The sequence below is a fragment of the Bos indicus genome, chromosome 5 (genome assembly GCF_029378745.1).
Source record: "Bos indicus isolate NIAB-ARS_2022 breed Sahiwal x Tharparkar chromosome 5, NIAB-ARS_B.indTharparkar_mat_pri_1.0, whole genome shotgun sequence".
NCBI lineage: Eukaryota > Metazoa > Chordata > Mammalia > Artiodactyla > Bovidae > Bos > Bos indicus.
The window spans coordinates 43830306-43855230 of NC_091764.1; the positions used below are offsets into that span (position 1 = coordinate 43830306).

Genomic DNA, 24925 nt, shown 5'->3' on the forward strand with positions numbered 1-24925 from the left:
ATATAGTTTATCAATCAATTCACTCAACATGAGAAATAAGGTTTTCATTAAACACTGACATTTTATCAGGAACCATGATACTTTTTCTTTGATCTCATATACTCCTAATTCACCTCTATATACCTGAGAGGTTCACTGAATCATCGTGGGAAAGTATTTGCATTTCTGGAAATGTAAAATGGCACAAACCCTATGGAGGAAAATTTGACAATATCCACAAAATGACAGTCATTGAATCTATGACCCAGCATGCCCACTTGACAGGGCTTTATCCCAAATATAAATGGGCAAAATAAAAAAGAAAAGATATATTCATAAGGCCAACAGCACTAGCAAAAGACTGACTGACTGAACCAACAGAGGCACATCCTCATCAGGAAGCACTATATAGCTATAAAAATAAATGAGCAATACCCACATACTGCTATGAGGGAAACCTGAGAATACACTGACACTGAAAAACAAGCAGTATATAATAAGCTACCTTTTATATAAGAAAGGGGAATGTACAAATTTATATGTATATAATTATATATATTTCTATGTACTTATATTTTAGAAATAGAAGGATACACCAAAAATTAATTTTAAAAAAAGTTATGTTTAGGAAAAGGGCAAGAACAGGAAGAGGAGACAGGCGTAAAACCTAGACTTTTCCAAATGTACCCTACTTTATAGATATGAATTTGAACTTGGAACCATGTACATAAGGCAAAATTAGATTTTTTTTTAAATCTTTAAAATAGAAGATGAATCTAGCTCCATTTGGTACTTTACAACATTGAGAAGAACTATTTCAAATGACTTTAAAACACAGTAATAAAACTGTATATCCCCAGTGGCATATATTCTAAGAACAAAAGGAAATTTAAAAAATAATACACTATTTTCAGTAATCGTATTAGTAATGTTGATACTGCTATTCTGAAACTATTGTATAAGATTAAACAATATCATTCATAACTAAAATTTTCAGCATATGAGAAAAGAGACACAAATACAAAATCAAGGAATTTAAAACTCTGAAGTCCTAAATTTGAATCAGAAATACCAGGAAAATCTCTTCTATTTATAAAAATGCCTACCTTTATCTGCTGAAAAGGTATAAGACCAGTAACCAACTCAGGAGCAATGCGCACCTCTTATGCCCAAAGCAGTATTATATCCTACCAAAAAAAAGAACAGTGGCAACTCTGAGGAATGGCTGATCCCAGGCCCGGGGCAGTAATATACAAAAGGATCTTGGAACATCTTGTTTTACCAGGAAGCAAGAAAGCTATCAAAGACTACTGGAGAGGTATCAAAGGACTCCCACTAACCAAAGATGGGACAACCTGAACATCAAAAAGGACAATCTCTGTTAAAAACAAACAAACAAAAAAACCCAGTTTTAAGCTCAAGGTTTCATGATTATACTAAAAATAAAGCAAACAAAAATAAATCTCACTGACTCCTTTTGATCAGTACCATGTAACCAAAACACTATTTTGAAAACTGGTAAAATAAAGAATCCAGTATTTATCCTGACTTTCCAATATATCAGAGAACTAAGAGTTTATGAGGAAAAGTTCTTCTTTTCAAAAAGTCCCACTTAATAACTTTGTATTCTTAATGAAACAATGAGTCTAGACAACAATTATCAACAACTATTAAAGCCCTAAGGTAAAATCTGGGGGACTTTATAATTAATGGATCAAAATGACAGTACTTGAACTCACTGATGACTTAATATCACAAAAAGGGAGAAAATCATAAGTTATGAGAATTATGTGGTAAAAAAGAGAAGAACACTACCACCATTCATGAAGTATTCTTGACCCCCTCCCCTAATAAAAAGAAAATGACCTCAATTCAATTAACTCTCTAGGTGATTATCAGTTTGTAGGAAATACAGAGCACAGTGTGTGCGGGCTCAGTCATGTCCGACTCTCTGCAATGCCAGGGACTGCAGTCCACCAGGCTCTTCTGTCCATGGAATTTTCCAGACAAGAGTACTGGAGTGGGCTGCCATTTCCTACGCCAGGGATCTTCCCAAGACAGGGATCAAACCTGAGTCTCCCGTGTCTCCTGCATTGGCACACCTTTACCACTGCGCCACCTGGGAAGCCCAACAGAGGGTAAAACAACATATTAATAATAGCACCATAAGGACAAAAACAGCAAAACCCAGACTTTGGGAAACTCTACTGGATAAATCACCTGGTTTTTTCCATAAATAAAAATGGGGGGGGGGGGGTGGGAATTTATAAAGAGACTTAAGACATAAAGAGATATAATATGGGGACCTTGTTTGAATTATCTGAATTAACCAACTATAAAAACATTATGAAAAAAAAATCAATGGAACCTGAACACTGGATATTACTGATATTATTATGAATTATTGTCAGTTTTTAGAGATAATAATGGTATGATGGTTATGTGAAAAAAACTTATCCTTTAGGGATACTACAGAAAAACAGAAGAAATAAAATTCCTTAGATTTGCTTCAAAATAATCCAGGGGAGAAGGATGGTATGGGGAGCTAAGTCATCCAACTACCAGTACCAATTTCACAGGATTTCAGAGCTGTTTCTCCCTTCAGTTCAGTTCAGTTGCTCAGTCACGTCCGACTTTTTGCGACCCCATGGGCTGCAGCACCCCAGGCTTCCCTGTCCTTCACCAACTCCCAGAGGGTGCTCAAACTCATGTTCATCAAGTCGGTGATGCCATCTATTTACTGAGCATTTACTTAATAGCAGGTATAGTGCCAGTACATGTATAGCTGAGGAAGCTGCAGCTCAGGGCAACCAGGATTAAAATCTCTGGCTTTTGGGACTTCAGAGTCCTAGCTCTTAACCACACCACACTTATCACCACTAGAATTGCTTTCCTTTTCCACTGTTAGACGGTTCATGTAAAAATGTTTCTCCTTAAGTTGAATTAAAATCCATTAGGTGGCTCAGACGGTAAAGTGTCTGCCTGCAATGCCGGAGACCCGGGTTCAGTCCCTGGGTTGGGATGATCCCCTGGAGAAGGAAATGCAGCCCACTCCAGTATTCTTGCCTGGAAAATTCCATGGACGGAGGAGCCTGGTAGGCTACAGTCCATGGGGTCGCAAAGAGTCATACACAACTGAGCCAGTTCACTTCACATCCCTGCAACACCCACTCTATTTTTCCTATAAACATTCAACTGTTCTTTCAATGAGTTTTCACAGAGAGTCTACTATGTGCCAGGCTCTGGAGAAAGAAGATGGTAAATCATCTCTGCTCCCAAATAGTATCAATATAGTAGGAGACAATGACAATTAGAGGCAATGACACAGTGTGATAAACGCCAAAGAATAAGCAAAGGCTACTAAGAGACCACACAAGAAGGCCAAATAAATCAGAAGGAAAAGACTCCCAGAAAAAAGTAAACCCAAAGAAATAGGAAATAATGAGAAAGATAAAGAGCCCTTGGAAGGACTTTTCAGGCATGTCTAAGGTGTAAAAGTAAAGCATTTGTGGAAAATGTTCCATAAACTGGAGCACAGACTAGGAACATAAGATCCAAACCTCAAAGAGAGGCAGGTTTGAACCCTGGTAGTTCAGTCAGTAAAGAACCTGTGTCCTGTGCAGGAAACCCAGGTCCGATCCCTAGATCAGGAAGATCCCCTGGAGAAAGAAATGCCAAACCACTACAGTATCCTTGCCTATAAAATCCCATAGACAGAGGAGCCTGATGGGCTACAGTTCATGGGTTCCCAAAGAGTCGGGCACGACTGAGCGACTAACACTTTTCCTTTTCTATCAAATTACTGGGCCAATGTGTGCCTATCTTCTCTCATCTGGAAACCTAGCTTGGTTTGCTTCCTCACAGGTTGAGAATTAAGAGAGAAATGCAAGTAGCATTTAGTAAAGTACCTCAGAGCACTGCCTTTATGTACAATGTTTTCATTCTGGGGGATACATTAAAACACTGTTTAAATTCCAGCCACTCCTGAAAAGGAAATTATTTGAAGATTAAATGTAGTCCCTTTTTCAAGCATGTGAAATTTCCATAAAATGTGTAACTTAGCTGGTAATGAGCTGCCAATCACAATGATCTAAAAATCTTTTGCTCTTTCAAATGGAAGCATTAAGATTTGTTTTGCATTCCAAGTTCTCATACGAATAAAATAAACTGCTATTTTTAAGCAGTAGTACTCTCTGTATTGTGTGTGTGTGTTCAGTTGTTCAGTCGAGTCTGACTCTGCAACCCCGAGTGACGGTAGCCCACCAGGCTCCATTTCTTTCTCCAGGGGATCTTCTCAACCCAGGGATCAAACCCATGACTCCCCACATTGGCGGGTTGGATTCTTGACCACCAGTGCCACCTAGGAAGCCCTACTCTCAGCATTACTGCTAAGTCGCTTCAGTCATGTCCGACTCTGTGTGACCCCATAGACGGCAGCCCACCAGGCTCCCCCATCCCTGGGATTCTCCAGGCAAGAACACTGGAGTGGGTTGCCATTTCCTTCTCCAATGCATGAAAGTGAGTAGTAAGTTAACTCAATAACTCAATTTCAAGTGCAGTTATCCCAATTCATAAACTAAACTTGTCAGAGATCACTACAAATGAGTAAAAAGGATGATAGCATTCAATTTTTATGGGTGAATTACTAACAGCTTGAGTGGCCTTATTATCACTCAGTTTTAAGTAATAAAGCTGATCTCCAATTTAAAAAGTTGATCAAAACAATTTGCTTCTGATTCATAGTATTTATTATATCTTATTTCTTCTTTCCAGAAGTCAGCATTATCACAGCAAAAACAGCAGCCAATACTTACTGAAAGTTAACTATGTGTCAGTTAACTAAGAATTTCCCATGTATCAACTCAATGAATGCCTAGAAAAATCTTAATGGTTTATAGTTATTAAATGTATTTTATACCTATATTATTTTAGTATAAGTATAATTGATCATTTTATCAATTATTTTTATTCCAGTTGAATGGAAGGATGATTGTCAGCTTCGACTCCTCAGGGCAAATCCTGGTACTAAGTTCTAAGAATACAGATATGAAAATGGGCTAAAAAGAAGATGCATAGCCTATTATGGGCCACTAAATGATAATCCTAAAGAGAGAGGAGGAGGAAGACAATGTTTCAAGGAGAAGTAAAAATATAAGTTAGATTTTTAAATGCTGAATAAGAGTCTGTAGATGAGCTAAGCAAGGAAATAATATAGCATAGTCAAGGAATAAGGGTTTGGCACTAATGAAACCAGAAAAAAAAAAAAAGAACAGAATATCAAGCTGGAGAAGCAGATATGAGACAGATAATTAAAAGCTTCACTTAACATGGAAAATGTTACTTGGAGTTTCATCCTGAAGAGGTGCTCAGATCTACATTTTAGAAAGTACAGATGAATTGTGATGTCATTAGAAAAATGACTCCCAAGGACTTTAACTAGAGACAAGAGACTAAAGGCAATTAGTTAAGAGGCTACTACAACAGACTAGGCAAGAGAGTATGAAGGTCACACATTGCAAATGAGGGGATGAAGGCATATATATTTAATATCTATATATGAAAACATTCAGAATAGCTTCAATTATATTTCTACGTATACACACATATGCATTACATTATTACATTGTTTATTGTGACATATACATATATACATTATTCTAGTTATTGCTCTTGGCATCCCTTTGAAATGGTTCTTACCTCTATTTTATGGATTCAGAAACTGAGGATCACAGAGGTTAATTAATTTTGTTAAGGTGAAACAGTCAGTAACAGAGGGAAGATTCAAAGCCTGGTGTGTCTGACTCCAGCACCTGCGTCTGACTCCACTACATCTTAAAAGGTTAGGGGTAAGACTCAAGACAAAGGTTGGATGAAGACAGAGGATCTCTAAGGCAATCTACCCAGCCAATTTTAAGAAGAGAACAATGCAAACAGAAGAATCCTACTTAATCTATGAATGACTGTTTTACTTTCAGAAAGAAAAAACTAAAGTTTCTCTAATGCACTGCTATTGAAATGAGCATTTGCTGTTACTCTGCCATCCTTTCTATTTTCCCCTACATTCTCTTTGCTCTCATCATTTCCTTACTTATTTTGCTGCTATGCTTGGATTTAAAATAAGTACTTATTCAGCCCCTTATAGTTTGTTGTGGGAGGGTAGGGATAGCATATAAATAAAATCAACAGAAACCTGATTTTAATATAATGGCCTTATGATATAATCAAAAAGTGTGGATGTTTGTAATTAGTAATCCTTACCTAAAAAAAATTTTAATGTTAATTTTTTTAAGTGTGAAACAGTATTATAGCTAACTGCCTTTACCTTTTAGAAACTGTGTGGATCACAATAAACTGTGGAAAATTCTGAAAAGAGATCGGAATACCAGACCACCTGACCTGCCTCTTGAGAAATTTGTATGCAGGTCAGGAGGCAACAGTTAGAACTGGACATGGAACAACAGACTGGTTCCAAATAGGAAAAGGAGTTCGTCAAGGCTGTATATTGTCACCCTGTTTATTTAACTTATATGCAGAGTACATTATGAGAAACGCTGGGCTGGAAGAAGCACAAGCTGGAATCAAGATTGCCGGGAGAAATATCAATAACCTCAGATATGCAGATGACACCACCCTTATGGCAGAAACTGAAGAGGAACTAAAAAGCCTCTTGATAAAGGTGAAAGTGGAGAGTGAAAAAGTTGGCTTAAAGCTCAATATTCAGAAAACGAAGATCATGGCATCCGGTCCCATCACTTCATGGAAAATAGATGGGGAAACAGTGGAAACAGTGTCAGACTTTATTTTTCTGGGCTCCAAAATCACTGCAGATGGTGACTGCAGCCATGAAGTTAAAAAATGCTTACTCCTTGGAAGGAAAGTTATGACCAACCTAGATAACATATTGAAAAGCAGAGACATTACTTTGCCAACAAAGGTTCGTCTAGTCAAGGCTATGGTTTTTCCTGTGGTCATGTATGGATGTGAGAGTTGGACTGTGAAGAAGGCTGAGCGCCGAAGAACTGATGCTTTTGAACTGTGGTGTTGGAGAAGACTCTTGAGAGTCCCTTGGACTGCAAGGAGATCCAACCAGTCCATTCTGAAGGAGATCAGCCCTGGGATTTCTTTGGAAGGAATGATGCTGAAGCTGAAACTCCAGTACTTTGGCCACCTCATTCGAAGAGTTGACTCATTGGAAAAGACTCTGATGCTGGGAGGAATTGGGGGCAAGAGGAGAAGGGGACGACAGAGGATGAGATGGCTGGATGGCATCACTGACTCGATGAACGTGAGTCTGAGTGAACTCCGGGAGTTGGTGATGGACAGGGAGGCCTGGCGTGCTGCGATTCATGGGGTCGCAGAGTCGGACACGACTGAGCGACTGATCTGATCTGATCTGAATGATATATTTACAGATAAAATTATACAATGCCTGGAATTTGCTCAAAATAATGCAGGAGAGGGACTAGTACAGGGAGTAGATGGGGCAGGCTTGACAGTAGTTGATGGGCTAAATGATGGGAAATTTGAAGTTCGTCCTATATTTGCATCTATGTATTTTGTTTTAAATTCTCCATAATTAGAAAATTTTAAGATTTATTCAAATACTATATAAAGGAAGAAAAAACAAAGAGGTGTATAAAAAATAATTTTCTCATTAACTTTCCCTAAAATTATAAAGCTGATTTTCCAAACTAGTATTTGGTTGTAACAAAAAACAATTCACATTTACATTTTAGGAAGCAGTCTATGTTTATAAGTGTGAAATTAATTACTAACTCAAAGGAAAAATTAGTCAGATGGTCAATCAAGCTACACAATCTTCCCACTCATTAAAATAGACCACAAATTAATTTCCATTTACTAATACCACAGGATTAAATGTACAATCTGACATATTGCAAAATGTTCATTATTGCAGATTCTTAAAGGTTTTCAGAAATTCTCAGAACTTACTGCTGCTACTGCTAAGTTGCTTCAGTCGTGTCCAACTCTGTGCAACCCCATAGACGGCAGCCCACCAGGTTCCACCATCCCTGGAATTCTCCAGGCAAGAATACTGGAGAGGGTTGCTATTTCCTTCTCCAATGCATGAAAGTGAAAAGGGAAAGTGAAGTCGCTCAGTCCTGTCCGGCTCTTAGCGACCCCATGGACTGTAGCCTACGAGGCTCCTCCGTCCATGGAATTTTCCAGGCAAGAATACTGGAGTGGGTTGCCATTTCTTCGCCAGGGGATCTTCCTGAGCCAAGGATCAAACCCGTGTCTCCTGCACTGGCAGACACTGTATTACAAATTCTTGGAACAAAAATATAAAAAAACAATTGTTTTCCAAGTTTTCTTCTCTTAAAAGTGGAAGCCTCTTTATTTTATATATGTAAGAATACAGGTCAATTAAATATTCAATAGGCACTGAAGTATATGTTGATTGGATAAATAAGCAATAAGATTATTTAGGGAAGTAATAAATAGCAGAGCAGTGAAGAGCAGAGACAGTGATTCCAGGCCACCTTTAAAAATTGGAGATAAAACAATAAGTACCATAGCAAGATTGGAGAAACTGTTTTTAAAGTTTGGGGAAAACTGAGCATTTGATCAAACAAGCTTCAGAAAACATTTCTAATTCAGATTCTGTTATTAACTGGCTGTGTTAACTAGGGTATGTCACTTAATTTCTCTGAGCTTCAGTTTCAACATCTATAATGGTGGTGGTATTATCGCCCCTGCCTATATTTAAGAAAATCAAGGGGCTTATCTGTCAATGTAAAAATGTCCTGAAGACGGTAAAGCACAACACAGATGAATGATATCTATAAAGACTTAAAAAAGAATAAATGAGGGGGTAAATAATAAGAGCCTACAAAGGGGTTTGCCTTACAAACCAGAAGGGAACCTTAGTTATCCTTGATAAAGAAAAAGGAAGGGAAAAACAAGTCTTTCTGAGGTACAGAGTTCAAATTAACCCTCTTCCCAACAAGAAATTAATTAATCCACATTTACGTACTGTTCTTCAAATCTACTTTAGTTGTTCTTTTATACTTCATCTTGATCTGTCAATCAGATGCCCACAAACAAATACTCAAAACTATTATCTGGACACATCAAATGACAATTCACTTACTTAAATGGCTCTAAGGGGCTTCCCAGGTGGCTCAGTGGTAAAGAATCTGCCTGCCAATGCAGGAGACATGGGTTCAATCCCTGGGTTGGGAAGATCCCTTGGAGGAGGAAATGGCAATCCACTCCAGTACTCTTGCCTGGAAAATCCCACAGACAGAGGAGCCTGGAAGGCTACATTCCATGGGGTTGAAAGAGTTGGACACGACTGAGCGCACACACATGCAGGCTATCATCAGTATGCTTCTGTATGCGTCAAAGCTACTCTCACATTCTTGCATGGAGTTTCCTTCCACTAGATTGTCAAGTCATAAACTTTATTATGTAGAGTTTACCCAAATTCCATTATGCTTATACTTACAACAGTTGTCAATTATAAGCAACAAACTTCTCACACTTGAACTATTTCAATAATTTCCATTCTTCTTCCTCTAAGTAATCTTCGCTTATGGTTAAAACTATTTAATTTTGTGTTGCTGATATCCTAAGATAAATCAAGATTACTTTTTCACTTTTTTCTATATACAACTGAAGTTTATGAAACTACCTCATTTAGCTCTAAGTTGAAAGGGAAAGCAGAAGGGAAACACAGAGATGGCAAATTAATGCTACCTCTTGTAAGTAACCTCTCCTTCCCTTAGGCCCTTCAATCCCTACTCTGAACACTCACTTCCATTTCTACTGCTAGAACAGTTTCAACTCATTTTAACATCCTTTTCGCTAACCATCCATCACCAAACAGCACAGTACCTACTAGGTTCCAGGCCCAATACTAAAGCTATATGTTGGGGTAAGATGCATTAAAGGCCTGCCCTCAAAGCATGTGTTCACTAGAAGAGACCTTACTGTCAACAAACATTTACAAATACGATGTAAATATTTAAATGATACCAAAATAGAGGCATGTGCTCTGTGCTCTGGAAATATAAAAAAAAAAAATACATAAGGACTATGTGGCAAAGGTAAGGACAGTAGGACAGAAAAAGAGTAACTATTAATAGCTAAGTGAAGTGAAAGCTAAGTGAAGGGATTCCCTGGTGGCTCAGAGGGTAAAGCATCTGCCTGCAATGCGGGAGACCTGGGTTCGATCCTTGGGTCACCAGGAAGATCCCCTGGAGAAGGAACTGGCAACCCACTCCAGTATTCTTGCCTGGAGAATGCCATGGACAGTGCCGACCACGGGGTCGCAAAGAGTTGGACAGTCGGACACAACTGAGCAACTTCACTTTCATTTTCAAGTGAAGTGAAAGTCACTCAGTCATGTCCAATTCTTTGCGACCCCATGGACCATACAGTCCATGGAATTCTCCAGGCCAGAATCCTGGAATGGGCAGCCTTTCCCTTCGCCAGGGCATCTTCCCAACCCAGGGATCAAACCAAAGTCTGCTGCATTGCAGGCAGATTCTTTACCAACTGAGCTATCAGGGAGAGCTAGAAAGGAGTCTTTAAATTTCTTCAGACATTTTCTTTTTAGGATATCAGATGTATTTAAGTAATTTAGTAACCAATTTACCACCCTTCATTGAACTACATCTTGACTCGCACTCTACAGGGCAAAGGTTTGGTGTGAAAGGGTGTACTCCCTCAGATTACCCTCAAAGCTTTCCCTCAACACACAAATATCACTACCAACTACTCCTTCTTTCTTCCCTACTCTCCAACTACTTAAGCACTTTGTCTTACCTGACACTCATTAAAATTACAACACCATATGTATGTGAAGGTACCTTCTAAATTTTGATAAACTTACAAAAAGATATGGCAATGATTACATGGTCTACCTTCCAGACTTCTTACAGTCTTTCCTTTAATCCCCACTGTGACTTGCGAAGTAGACACTCAATGAAATGTCTAATTTAAAAATCTCTGGTGATACACTAAGAATTACTTATTACACCAATATTAAGTATCTCATGAAAGCTAAATTAAAACCAATTCTTCAGCATTATAATGCACACAGGAAGAAGTAGAGTGGTTAAGAGCATGGACATCAAAGAAAAACTGCCCAACTCCTAATCTAGTCCCCTCATTAATTAGCTTTTGTGACCTTGAGCAAGCTCCATAACCTCTCAGTGCCTCAATCTTCTCAACTATTAAATGGATAAAGTATTACCTAACTCCTAGGTCAATGTGAGAGTAAATGAGTTGGCATAATGCTCAGACCGGAACCTGATACCCCCTAAGGGCTAGACTCTGTAGTAGTAGCAGCAGTGCTCGCATCACATCATCAGAAAACCTGTTTATTTTTTAACCAGTCTTCTTAGTCACAAAGCTCTTTTTACAGAAGGTGCAGTTCAGGAGTGGAAAGAGCAAGGCTGGTAGGATTTCCATTTGGGCAGTCACACTCAGTGTTTAATCCTGGCTCTGCCATTAGTCAGCTATAGGACTACAGACAACTAAGTAACTAGAGGCAAGTTATTCACCTCTCTGACCCTCGATTTCATGATCTATAAAATGCAATACCACCACCTATACGCCAGGAATGCCCCAAGGACTAGAGAGTCAAGGTACTTGAAGTAACAAGCACAGTGCATGTCACACTGTTGAGCTCTGTTCCCCTCCTCCACGCCCTACATGGAGCATCTCACCTAATTCTCATCCCACCATTATGAAGCTCATATTAGACTGAGCCATATTGAAAACAGCTGAATACTGGCAAACCCCAAACTGTTCAATCTAACACTACCCCCATTTACAAACGGAGAAAATAAGCTCAGAGGTTAAATGATTTCCTCAAGGTCATACACATGATTTAACCGACCGAGCTAAAACTTAAAAAAGATAATTTTTTATAAAAATTGGTTCAATGAGTCCTGCTCAGAAAGGGAGGGGGGAGGGTATACTAATTACAATAATACGTGTAAAACTACTGTAACCTGCACGTTCTTGTTTTGCCATATTAAAAACCAAGATGATGAGCAGATTTCTAAGAATCTTTCCATCTTAAAAACTATTTGCAGTGGACTTCTCTGGTGGTCCAGTGGTTACAATTCCACACTTCCACAGCAGGGGGCACGGGTTCATCCCAGGTCAGGGAAGTTCAACAGGCTGCACTGAAGACAGTCAACACACACACACACAGATACACACACACACAGACACATACCCACACACAGTGTGTCCATGTGTGCTGTAGAAGTTGAGGGTTCAGTGAAAATTAGAGGAAAATAATATTTAAAAAAGCATTAACTACACCAATTCAAAACCTACAACTGGATCTAATTATCAGAAAATTCGCAAAGCAGCTGAACATCAAATATTCATCCTGGTGAAAAGTTAGCAGTATTCAATACCACCGATGAGTTCTTTGCCAAATATACCAGAAGAGTTGCAGTCTATGTATGCCCTTTGGTTCTCGAAATAGTGGATATAGAAAAACAAAAACAAAAAGACAGAAAAGCTCCCCCCGCAATAGTAAGAAATATACTATTGTAGTAACATTATATAACCGCTAAGTTTATTTCTACATATTCCACAAGGATAGGATTCTATCATACAAACCATACTTGGGGTACGTATCTGTCTAAACATGAAAAGTCCTATCAAAACGCACCACACTAGTAAATAAAACAGCAAGCGGCAACACAAGGCCGCATCAAAGTGGTGAAATCTTTTAACAGTATCAAATATTTACTCTGACTGGTTACAAATCTATTCTTAATGTTTTCTCCACTCTGCCTCCTTTCTCCTTCATATGTCATTCACCATTTTTTCCCCTTAAAATGGCATGAACAACAAAATAAGGATAATGAACAGAAACCGGGTCTTGCAACAGATTTACAATACAACAGTTTTGTTCTAATCCTCTTACTGGCCTCTGCTGCAATTATGTAATCATTTCACGGCAAAAGCTTACAAGGAAGTCTCTTCCCCGACCCTGAAATGAAGCTGGAGGGGTAAACAGAAGTGGGAAACAGGTAGCCTCGGAATTTGCTACATTTCCGCGAAACTAAACTGCATCTTTGGAATCATCATTACCTGAGCGCTCTTAATTTTCAAGACTTTACCCATTAGCCATTACAGACTTTTTTTTTCTTTTTTAAATCCCATAACTGGCAACTCTTCACGTGCTGCAGATTTCATCTAACACCATCACTTCCCGAGTCCATTAAACTCTCTTTTCCCTGGGCGATCAGAACGAGCTATCCACGCTGGAAGGGTAGTGTAATTACAATTATGTCTGAACAGCTCGCCTCAACTCCCCGAAACAAAAGTCAGGCTGAACTGAGCTATCTCCTAAGGCGCCGGTTCTTGCCCACCAGGTTTCGCCGAAACCTCCCAAGGGTGACCTCTACGCCTTGGGGCCGCGCCCGGCTCGCCGTCTCCTAAGACCCTCGGTCCATGCCTACTGCCTCGCCGGGTCCAGCTCCCGCGCGGCGCCGGCCTCCAGACTTGTTGGCGAAGTCTCTTTACAACCCGCTCCGCAAGCCGGGCCCTCAGCTCCGGCCGCGCGCGCCCCACCGACAGGTAACCTGGGTCTGGCTCCACGCCTCGGGCGCTCAGGACAGCGCAGTTAATGAGTAACGCGCCCGAGGGACGGGGGAGGAGCCGCCGCCGCCCGACGCCCACCAGCGGCCCCAAGGGGCGCCTACATGCCCCCAAGGGGCCAAGCCTCCGCCACCGCCCGCGTCCGCGAGCCCAGAGGAGCGCGCTCGCCGGAGCCAGGACAGCCGGACCGGGTCCCGGCGCGCCGCGCCCTCACCTGCACCTGCCGCGGCCGCCCCTCCAGGCCAGCTCGCGGGAGGCGGGCGCGCGGCCACGGAGGGGGGCGGTGTTCCTCGTCCTGGGCCTCTCCCTCCCGCCGCCGCGCTCACCTGACTAACCTACCACCGCCGCGGCCCGTGCTCAGGGGCGCTCGCAGAGCCGCACACAGCGAACGCCGAAGCACTCTGAGGCGGAGGAGGACGGCTGGCCGACGCCGCTACACTCTAACGCGGTGAATGCACGGCTGGAGGAGCCGCCGGGGGAGCGCGGGACTGCGCCTGCGCCGGGAGCCGGGACCGGAGCCTGGAGCCCTACGGCCCCGCGGAGGGAAGGCGGGGTTAGGGGCGGGGAGGGGGCGGGGCGGGCGTGGGGCCTGAGGGGCCGACGCGCTCCCGCGCCCCCTGGCGCCAGGCGGGGCTTTCGCAGGTGTTGGGCGCGGGCCCCAGGTGTCTTCGCGGGTGGTTTCCTTGGGAACCAGGGCGAACTGGCGCTGAGCCTTGTTGCCCTGGGCTTAACAGATGGTCTCCGGTTCACGTCGAATTTGTTGGGCTCTCCAGGAGTCGGAAGATGAACCTTCGATGTGAGTTGGGGACCACTGTATCCAACCTGAGACTCGGCACGCATATGTACCTTACAACGTGTGTCAGTGTGTTTGTGTGTGGGCGTGCGTGAGTCTCTGGGGGCATGGGTGGAAGGAAGGGGAGTCTGATAGAACCTAGATCCTAGCATTCCAGCAACTGTTAGAGCATTCGAGAATGTCGTGTCTGTACCTACCTTCTCTCATCCTTCGTGTCAACTTTTATCAAACTTCCACCCCACTTTAGGTCCTCCAGAGAGGAAACATGAAACTACAAACCATGTTTCCGAAAATCTGATCAAAAAGAAGCCGTCACATCAAATATACGTCTCTATGTTTAGTCAAAGAGATACAGGCAGTTTATGCAATATGTATATTGAGTAGGACCCCCATTCTGTGTATTGATTAGCGGCATAAAAGAAGAGTAGGTTATGGGTATAGCTATAGGAATCAGGATTGAGGAATCAGCTTTGAGGTTGGCATCTTCTAGCTGTTGTCAGTGACCTTGAGCTAATTGATCTCTAATAACCCCAGTAAATGGGGATAATCAGACTACCCACCTCAATAAGTCGTTAAGAAATTAAATGTCTTAATATATGTAAAATACTTAGTGTACTTCATGACACAGTGCCTAATATTGTGTACTTGTCTAAGTAGCTAAGTCGTGTCAGACTCTTGAGACTCCATGGAATGTAGCCTGCCAGGCTCCTCTGTCCATGGGATTTTTCCAGGCAAGAATACTGGAGTGGGTTGCCATTTTCTTCTCCAGGGGATCTTCCCGACCCAGGGATTGAACCAGGGTCTCCTGCATTGCAGGCGGATTCTTTACCAATTGAGCTAGACAAGTGTGTAATGAATATTATCTATTAATAACATTATTACTGTTATCATCCACCTATAATAAAAACAAACCTCGAAAGTCATTATTTACTCTTTTGTACTCCATCTCCAATTTATCAAGTCTTACCTATTCTAATTCAGAAACAATTCTTAAATCTACCCCATCTCTTATTTACTAGGAGTAGACATGATCTCCCTCATGAGGGAGGTCTGTTCTGCCTGACTCCACTACTCTCCCTTACACCATGTAATTCATTTATCAAATGTTTATTGTGTTCAATCTGTGTACCTACTACTAGACTTGGGAAGAGAGAAACCATTACACACAATCTCCATCATCCAAGGACTCAAACATAGTGAAGAAAACAAATATGTCAATAATAACTAAGTGAAATAAATAACTGCAACAGAAAGTAGTCTTTCCATGAAAATGTGTTATTTAAGAAATTTTTCTGGTGGCCAATAACATAAATCCATTCAAAGTATAAGCAGAATGGGAGGAATTACTTTAAGGATATAAAGATTGCTCTCTGAGTCCATGGGTAGGGATGAAAGAAGGCTTGGGAATAGTCTGAAAACTGGGACTGAAATGTTGTGGAGAAGCTAGGAGGTCCCCTCATTGTGCCTTATCTCTCTTTCTCTTCCCTCTTACTGCAGATTATTTATGTACCTGGTATAGAGAAGCAATAAATAAATATTTGTTTAGTGGATGGCAATTTATGTAACTGAGAAGTAAACTGGACCCAAAGCCAATTCTCAAAACATTTCCTTATAAGTAGGTAACATGTTAAAATGACTCTTTTGTAGGGGATCATACAGTTTAGAGTCTAAGTCCTTTTAGACTTTTATCAGCCCTTTCTCTCAGCTCTCTGATTTTTTCAGTTGCCTATTCCAACATCAGAAAAAGGATGTAAGATACACAGTTGTCCATAACTGATTGCATGAGAGATACATTTGAGACAACTGTTTTATACATGAGTTGTGAAAGCAAATTTTTATGTGATACAAGTACTGGCCCACAAGTAAATATTTTGCTAGACAAGGAAATGATAGACTACTTTCTGTTGCAGTTAAAAACTAGTAAATTAAAAAAAGAATAAATAAAGAGAAAAAATTCAAAATAACAAACTTAAAATGTATTCCTCTCATGTAGATTTGCACAGTGCAGAGTTGATATGGTGGCTCTCTGATCAACATGGACACAGGCTTCTTCTATCACATGGCTTCACTATCCTGAAGCTTCAGCTTCTACCATCAAGTAGGCTGCTCAAGCTCCACCCATCACCTCCTTATTCCAAGCAGCGGAAAAGCAACAGAGGCTAAAAAGAACACCCCTCTACTTAAAAACACTTGCAGAAGTTGTGTACATCACTGTACTTACACCTTACTGGTCAGCACTCAACTATAAGTGATGTTGAAACATACAGTTTCTATTGAATGGGCATGTGCCCAGCTAGAAATCAGTGGTTCTAGTAATAAAAAAAAAAAAAAAAAAAAAAACAGGGAACAGATATTGGAGACAATTAGCAATATCTGGTTCATCATTCCGTATCAGACTTAGGATGAGAGAAATGGTGTTGAGGGAACATATAAATAGAGCAAAGGCATTGTAAGGAAAACGTGATGTGATGAACACTGTACCTAGGACAGGTGCAGGTAGATAGATAAGCCTGGAAATATGTAGAATCCAGTTGTGGAAGATCTTAAATGCCAGACTGAGGAATATAGAATTTGGTTCAGTAATCAGAAGAGAATTTCTGAAAGATGTTGAGCTGGAGAGTGAAATGATCAAACCACTGCTTTAGGAAGAGTAATGTGGTGGCAATGCCTGGAATGTACTTGGTGGGGGTGGGGGAGGTGATGAGAGGCAAGGAAAATAGATAGAAACTATGGAGAATAAAATGGCAACCCACTCCAGTATTCTTGCCTGGAGAATCCCAGGGACGGGGGAGCCTGGTGGGCTGCTGTCTATGGGGTCACACAGAGTCGGACACGACTCAAGTGACTTAGCAGCAGCATTATGAGATAGTAAGTGCCTATACTGCAGTAAAAATGGGAAAGGATGAATTTCAAAGAATGATTTGTCAAATGCAACAATCGAGTAGATGTCCTCTCTCTCTCTCTCACCCTCCATCTCTCCTCCTCCTTCTCAAAAGTTCAGAATCATTCTACCTATTTGAGATCAGCACAATGATTTTATTTGGGAAAGTACCCTTCCACCATGTTCAGTCCAAGTGACCCATGTAAAACTGAATTCCCCACCCCTACTTTCAGGGTGAGTATGTGACCCAGGCTTTACCAGTCAGAGAATCTTCTTGATCTCTGTGATTAGCTCATGATAAGCAAATGACTCAAGCAGGGCTAATAAAAAGTCAATTCTGAGAGTTTTGGGAAATTTTGGGGAAAAGTGAATCTCTCTCTGAGAATTGCTGAGACCATTAAATGTAAGCCTGGGGCTACCAGCAGTGATCTTGCCACCCAATGGAGAACATGCCTGAGAATGGAACTAATGGGGAAAAGGCAGAACTGAGAGATGAGAAAAGCGAGAGTGGGTCCTGATGACATTATTTCACTTCCTAGGTCAAGCTGTGACTGAAGCTGGAGACCCTGAACTTTTCAGTCATATGAGCCAGTAATTTTCTCTTTGCTTAAGCCAACTTGTATTGTGTTTTCTGCCATTTGCAAATGAATATACAGAAATAAAGGCAAGCATAATAATTCCAAGCCTTAAAAAGAGTACCATCTACCTTTGTCATACATAGTATTAAAAGACCTGGCTCTAATAAGTTTTACCTGTTCCAAAAAACCAAATCTACATTCAAAGAGAAGATGTGCTATACAGCTGGGAATGTTCACAATACTATGAAAGCTCTGAAAGTAATTTGAGTCATAAAATATGGGAGCTGGAGGAGAATATTAATTCATCTCACCTCCTAACCTGTTTTCACAAACGAGGAAAAGGAGACTTAGAAATATGAGATTTATGTAAAGTCACAGAGCTAATATATGCTGGTCTTCAACCCAGGTCTTTGGAATACTAGTCTATATATTTTTGGAATACTAGTCTACTACTCATTGTATCATTCTGACACTTCAAAACAGGACATCTAAAAAGCTTTCAAATACATTTGAAACACATGTATTACTAATGAAGTAATGTTCCCAGTTCCCATGAAGCAACAGTTTTGAAAGGATAATATTCAGTTTGAAAGCCTAGGGGTGCTGATGATACTCACCATATTCTTGTGAGGGTAGGTAGTCTTTCTGCACAAGGTTGCTGTGACTCATGCCATTATACAAGTAAGAGAAACCAACCATGCTGTGTTGACCATTAATACTGGACCTGTGTAGTTGCCTGAGCCAAAATCAGCCCTGTGTGTTTTGATTGGATACAAGGAAGGTCAACCTTCAACAGCATTTTGTTAAGTGATATAAACCCAGTCAATACCCTTCACTTTGACAATATAAACTTGAAAATAAGTATACATAGGGAGAGTGATTATACAAACTCAACTGTACCCCAAGCAGAATAAACTATCCTTTATGAGGCCTATTCAGTTCACTTGCTCAGTCGTGTCTGACTTTGCAACCCCATGAACTGAAACACGCCAGACCTCCCGGTCCATCACCAACTCCTGGAGTCAACCCAAACCCAAGTCCATCGAGTTGGTGAATCCATCAAACCATCTCATCCTCTGTTGTCCCCTTCTCCTCCTGCCCTCAATCTTTCCTAGCATCAGGGTCTTTTCAAATGAGTCAGCTCTTCACGTCAGGTGGCCAAAGTATTGGAGTTTCAGGTTCAACATCAGTCCTTCCAAAGAACACCCAGGACTGATCTCCTTTAGGACAGACTGATTGGATCTCCTTGCAGTCCAAGGGACAGACTCTCAAGAGTCTTCTTCAGCACCAAATTTCAAAAGCATCAATTCTTCAGGGCTCAGCTTTCTTTATAGTCCAACTCTCACATCCATACATGACTGCTGGAAAAACCATAGCCTTAACTAGACGGACCTTTGTTGGCAAAGTAGTATCTCTGCTTTTGAATATGCTGTCTAGGTTGCTCATAACTTTCCTTCCGAGGAGTAAGCGTCTTAATTTAATGGCTGCAGTCACCATCTGCAGTGATTTTGGAGCCCCCAAAAATAAAGTCAGCCACTGTTTCCACTATTTCCCCATCTATTTGCCATGAAGTAATGGGACCAGATGCCATGATCTTAGTTTTCTGAATATTGAGCTTTAGGCCAACTTTTTCACTCTCCTCTTTCACTTTCATCAAGAGGCTCTTTAGTTCCTCTTCACTTTCTGCCATAAGGGTGGTGTCATCTGCATATCTGAGGTTATTGATATTTCTCCCGGCAATCTTGATTCCAGCTTGTGCTTCCTCCAGCCCAGCATTTCTCATGATGTACTCTGCATATAAGTTAAATAAGCAGGGTGAAATACACAGCCTTGACATACTCATTTTCCTATTTGGAACCAGTCTGTTGTTCCATGTCCAGTTCTAACTGTTGCTTCCTGACCTGCATACAGATTTCTCAGGAGGCAGGTCAGGTGGTCTGGTACTCCCATCTCTTAAAAAATTTTCCACAGTTTATTGTGATCCACACAGTCAAAGGCTTTGGCATAGTCAATAAAGCAGAAATAGATGTTTCTCTGGAACTCTCTTGCTTTTTCAATGATCCAGCGGATGTTAGCAATTTGATCTCTGGTTCCTCTGCCTTTTCTAAAACCAGCTTGAACATCTGGAAGCTCACGGTTCACATATTGCTGAAGTCTGTCTTGGAGAATTTTAAGCATGACTAGCGTGGGAGAAATATCAATAACCTCAGATATGCAGATGACACCACCCTTATGGCAGAGTGAAGAGGAACTAAAAAGCCTCTTGATGAAGGTAAAAGAGGAGAGTGAAAAAGTTGGCTTAAAGCTCAACATTCAGAAAACTAAGATCATGGCATCTGGTCCCATCACTTCATGGCAAATAGATGGGGAAATAGTGGAAACAGTGTCAGGCTTTATTTTTGGGGGCTCCAAAATCACTGCAGATGGTGACAGCAGCCATGAAATTAAAAGACACTTACTCCTTGAAGGAAAGTTATGACCAACTTAGGTAGCATATTCAAAAGCAGAGATATTACTTTGCCAACAAAGGTCCGTCTAGTCAAGGCTATGGTTTTTCCAGTAGTCATGTATGGATGTGAGAGTTGGAGTTTGAAGAAAGCTGAGCGCCAAAGAATTGATGCTTTTGAACTGTGGCGCTGGAGAAGACTCTTGAGAGTCCCTTGGACTTCAAGGAGATCCAACCAGTCCATCCTAAAGGAGACCAGTCCTGGGTGTTCATTGGAAGGACTATAGCTGAAACTCCAATACTTTGACCACCTCATGCGAATAGTTGACTCACTGGAAAAGACCCTGATGCTGGGAGGGATTGGGATTGGGGGCAGGAAGAGAAGGGGACGACAGAGGATGAGATGGCTGGATGGCATCATCGACTCGAATGATGTGAGTTTGAGTGAACTCCAGGAGTTGGTGATGGACAGGGAGGCCTGGCGTGCTGTGATTAATGGGGTCGCAAAGAGTTGGACACGACTGAGCAACTGAACTGAACTGAACTGAGCGTATGAAATGAGTGCAATTGTATGGTAGTTTGAGCATTCTTTGACATTGCCTTTGTTTGGGATTGGAATGAAAACTGACCTTTTCCAGTCCTATGACCACTGCTAAGTTTTCCAAATTTGCTGGCATATTGAGTGCAGCACTTTCACAGCATCATATTTCAGGATTTGAAATAGCTCAACTGGAATTCCATTACCTCCACTAGCTTTGTTCATAGTGATGCTTCCTAAAACCCACATGACTTCACATTCCAGGATGTCTGGCTCTAGGTGAGTGATCACACCATCATGATTATCTGGGTCATGAAGCTCTTTTTTGTACAGTTCTTCTGTTTATTCTTGCCACCTCTTCTTAATATCTTCTGCTTCTGTTAGGTCCATACCATTTCTGTCCTTTATGGAGCCCATCTTTGCATGAAATGTTCCCTTGGTATCTCTAATTTTCTTGAAGAGATCTCTAGTCTTTCCTATTCTATTGTTTTCCTCTGTTTCTTTGTATTGATCGCTGAGGAAGGCTTTCTTCTCTCCTTGCTATTCTTTGGAACTCTGCATTAAAATGGGTATATCGTTCCTTTTCCGCTTTGCTTTTCACCTCCCTTCTTTTCACAACTATTTGTAAGGCCTCCCCAGACAGCCATTTTGCTTTTTTGCATTTCTTTTTCTTGAGTATGGTCTTGATTCCTGTCTCCTGTACAATGTCACGAACCTCTGTCCATAGTTCATCAGGCACTTTGTCTATCAGATCTAGTCCCTTAAATCTATCTCTCACTTCCACTGTGTAGTCATAAGGGATTTGATTTAGGTCATACCTGAATGGTCTAGTGGTTTTCTCCACTTTCTTCAATTTCAGTTTGAATTTGGCAATAATGAGTTCATGATCTGAGCCACAGTCAGCTCCCCGTCTTGTTTTTGCTAACTGTATAGAGCTTCTCTATCTTTGGCTGCCGAAGAATTGATGCTTTTGAACTGTGGTGTTGGAGAAGACTCTTGAGAGTCCCTTGGACTGCAAGGAGATCCAACCAGTCCATTCTGAAGGAGATCAGCCCTGGGATTTCTTTGGAAGGAATCATGCTAAAGCTGAAACTCCAGTACTTTGGCCACCTCATGCAAAGAGTTGACTCATTGGAAAAGCCTCTGATGCTGGGAGGGATTGGGGGCAGGAGGAGAAGGGGATGACAGAGGGTGAGATGGCTGGATGGCATCACTGACTCGATGGATGTGAGTCTGAGTGAACTCCAGGAGTTGGTGATGGACAGGGAGGCCTGGCATGCTGTGATTCATGGGGTCGCAAAGAGTCGGAAACGACTGAGTGACTGATCTGATTTGATCTCATCTGGTCTGATCTTTGGCTGCAAAGAATATAGTCAATCTGATTTCAGTGTTGACCATCTGGTGATGTCCATGTGTAGAGTCTTCTCTTGTGTTGTTGGAAGAGGGTGTTTGCTATGACCAGTGCATTCTCTTGGGAGAACTCTATTAGCCTTTGCCCTGCTTCATTCTGTACTCCAAGGCCAAATTTGCCTGTTACTCCAGGTGTTTCTTGACTTCCTACTTTTGCACACCAGTCTCCTATAATGAAAAGGACAACTTTTGTGGGTGTTAGTTCTAAAAGCTCTTGCAGGTCTTCATAGAACTGTTCAGCTTCAGCTTCTTCTGCATTACTGGTCAGGGCATAGACTTAGATTACCATGATATTGAATGGTTTGCCTTGGAAAACGAACAGAGATCATTCTGTCGTTTTTGAGATTGCATCCAAGTACTGCATTTCAGACTCTTTTGTTGACTATGATGGCTACTCCATTTCTTCTAAGGGATTCCTGCCCACAGTAGTAGATATAATGGTCATCTGAGTTAAATTTACCCATTCCAGTCCATCTTAGTTCACTGATTCCTAATGTCGATGTTCACCCTTGCCATCTCCTGTTTGACCACTTCCAATTTGCCTTGATAATGGACCTAACATTCCAGGTTCCTATGCAATATTGCTCTTTACAGCATCAGACCTTGCTTCTCTCACCAGTCACATCCACAGCTGGGTATTGTTTTTGCTTTGGCTCCATCCCTTCATTCTTTCTGGAGTTATTTCTCACTAATCTCCAGTAGCATATTGGGCACCTACCGACTTGGGGAGTTCATCTTTCAGTGTCCTATCATTTTGCCTTTTCATACTGTTCATGGGGTTCTCAAGGCAAGAATACTGAAGTGGTTTGCCATTCCCTTCTGCAGTGGACCACATTCTGTCAGACCGCTCCACCATGACCCGCCCATCTTGGGTGGCCCCACACAGCATGGCTTAGTTTCATTGAGTTAGACAAGGCTGTGGTCCATGTGATCAGATTGGCTAGTTTACTGTGATTGTGGTTTCAGTCTGTCTGCCCTCTGATGCCTTCTCTAAGTGCCTACCATCATACTTGGGTTTCTCTTACCTTGGACATGGGGTAGCTCCTCCCATGAGGCCTATTAGTCATCCTCATTATAGGAATTCTGGAAAGCTATGTATCCTATAATATCTAATAACCCCTGTGTCTTTGCAATAATTCTTTAAGCATTCATTCCCTTATTTACTGAGTGTCCCTTACATGCCAAATTCTGATTTAGATGTTGGCATTATGACTAAGAATAAGACAGTGACCTGGCCTTTATTGCTTACATTCTAGTGGAGAAGACAGTCAGTACCGGAATAGATGCATAACCACATGTTAAGTAATGAGGCACGCTATGAAGAAAAGAAAAGGACTCATTACTTCATGAGAACTTGGTCACATGGCCAAATATGGCTGTAAAGGAAGGATGGAAAGTATAGTCTTTACATTGAAAGTCATCTGCCCAGGAAAAATAGAGAACTAGCTGCTGCTGCTGCTGCTGCTGCTGCTGCTGCTAAGTCGCTTCAGTCGTGTCCGACTCTGTGCGACCCCATAGATGGCAGCCCACCAGGCTCCCCCGTCCCTGGGATTCTCCAGGCAAGAACACTGGAGTGTGTTGCCATTTCCTTCTCCAGAGAACTAGCAGTCTGCCACAAAGAATACTGGGAGGTGGGGGGGGAGGAGGAAGAGAAGTCCACTGTATCTAACACGTCCACAAATTAACAAATAATTTACCATATGGTTAAGTTGACCCTAGTGGAGTTCTTGCATGGTTGGTCACATAAATTGTAGATAACTTGTATTCCTTGAGTCACTTTTGGGGGATCTGAGGGACTGATGCTAAAGCTGAAACTCCAATACTTTGGCCATCTCATACAAAGAGTTGACTCATTGGAAAAGACTCTGATGCTGGGAGGGATTGGGGGCAGGAGGAGCAGGGGACGACAGAGGATGAGATGGCTGGATGGCATCACCGACTTGATGGAGGTGAGTCTGAGTGAACTCCCGGAATTGGTGATGGACAGGGAGGCCTGGTGTGCTGCAATTCATGGGGTTGCAAAGAGTCGGACACAACTGAGCGACTGAACTGAACTGAGGCTATCTCTCTATTAAACTAGGCCCTATTTTGATGTTGCCATTCATCAATATTTACTGCATATTATTAGTGTGCTAAATACCACTCAATTGAATGGATCAGAGAGCATTTTTGAGGTAGAAATAAAAATGTTTCTCCATTCTCCAAGGAAACTATTCCTCCTCAGTTCTTCTCTGTTGCTACATATGTTATCTAAGCCAGTCTTATTTATAAAAACAATATCTTTTCTATTACACATATCAAGAGTTCTCATGTAAATGCCCATGCCTTTATAAACCAGTCAGCTAATAGTGTTGAGCAGCCATCTACAAGGTGTGATTATTGAACCACCAGCATCAGAATCACCTGAGGTGTTTGTTTAGTGCAGGCTTGATGACTTAGAATCTTTGAGGACTGAGACTAACTGCCAAAGTTTTTACAAACACTGAAAGCAATTCTTGCAATACTAAACTTTAAGAATCCACAATGAAGGCTATGAGGAAAGTAAAAGGATACCAAAAGGGCCCTACAATCTAGTTGAGATAATATAATATGTATACAAAACAGTGACTTTTAAAATGTGCTATGGAGAAATTTCCAGAATTAAAATGGAAGAATAAATATAGCATCTTCTACTATTTCTTCTACTCTAAGAGATTATCCC

The 24925-nt window shown here is 41.4% G+C and overlaps 1 protein-coding gene across 6 annotated transcripts in view; it reads right to left on the minus strand.

Annotated features, from left to right (window-relative positions):
* RAB3IP (RAB3A interacting protein) overlaps nt 1-14042 on the minus strand; it is a 56655-nt gene extending 42613 nt beyond the window's left edge. For 2 of the 6 annotated variants that reach the window (XM_019960813.2, XM_019960817.2), the window contains exon 1: nt 13905-14042. The gene's annotated coding sequence lies outside the window, so the exon portion shown is untranslated. Of the gene's footprint in view, nt 1-1085; nt 1173-13068; nt 13327-13349; nt 13577-13904 lie in introns of those variants that run through there. The other 4 variants (XM_019960816.2, XM_019960815.2, XM_070789294.1 and 1 more) reach the window with 4 other exon arrangements.
* Between the last annotated feature and the right edge of the window lie 10883 nt (nt 14043-24925).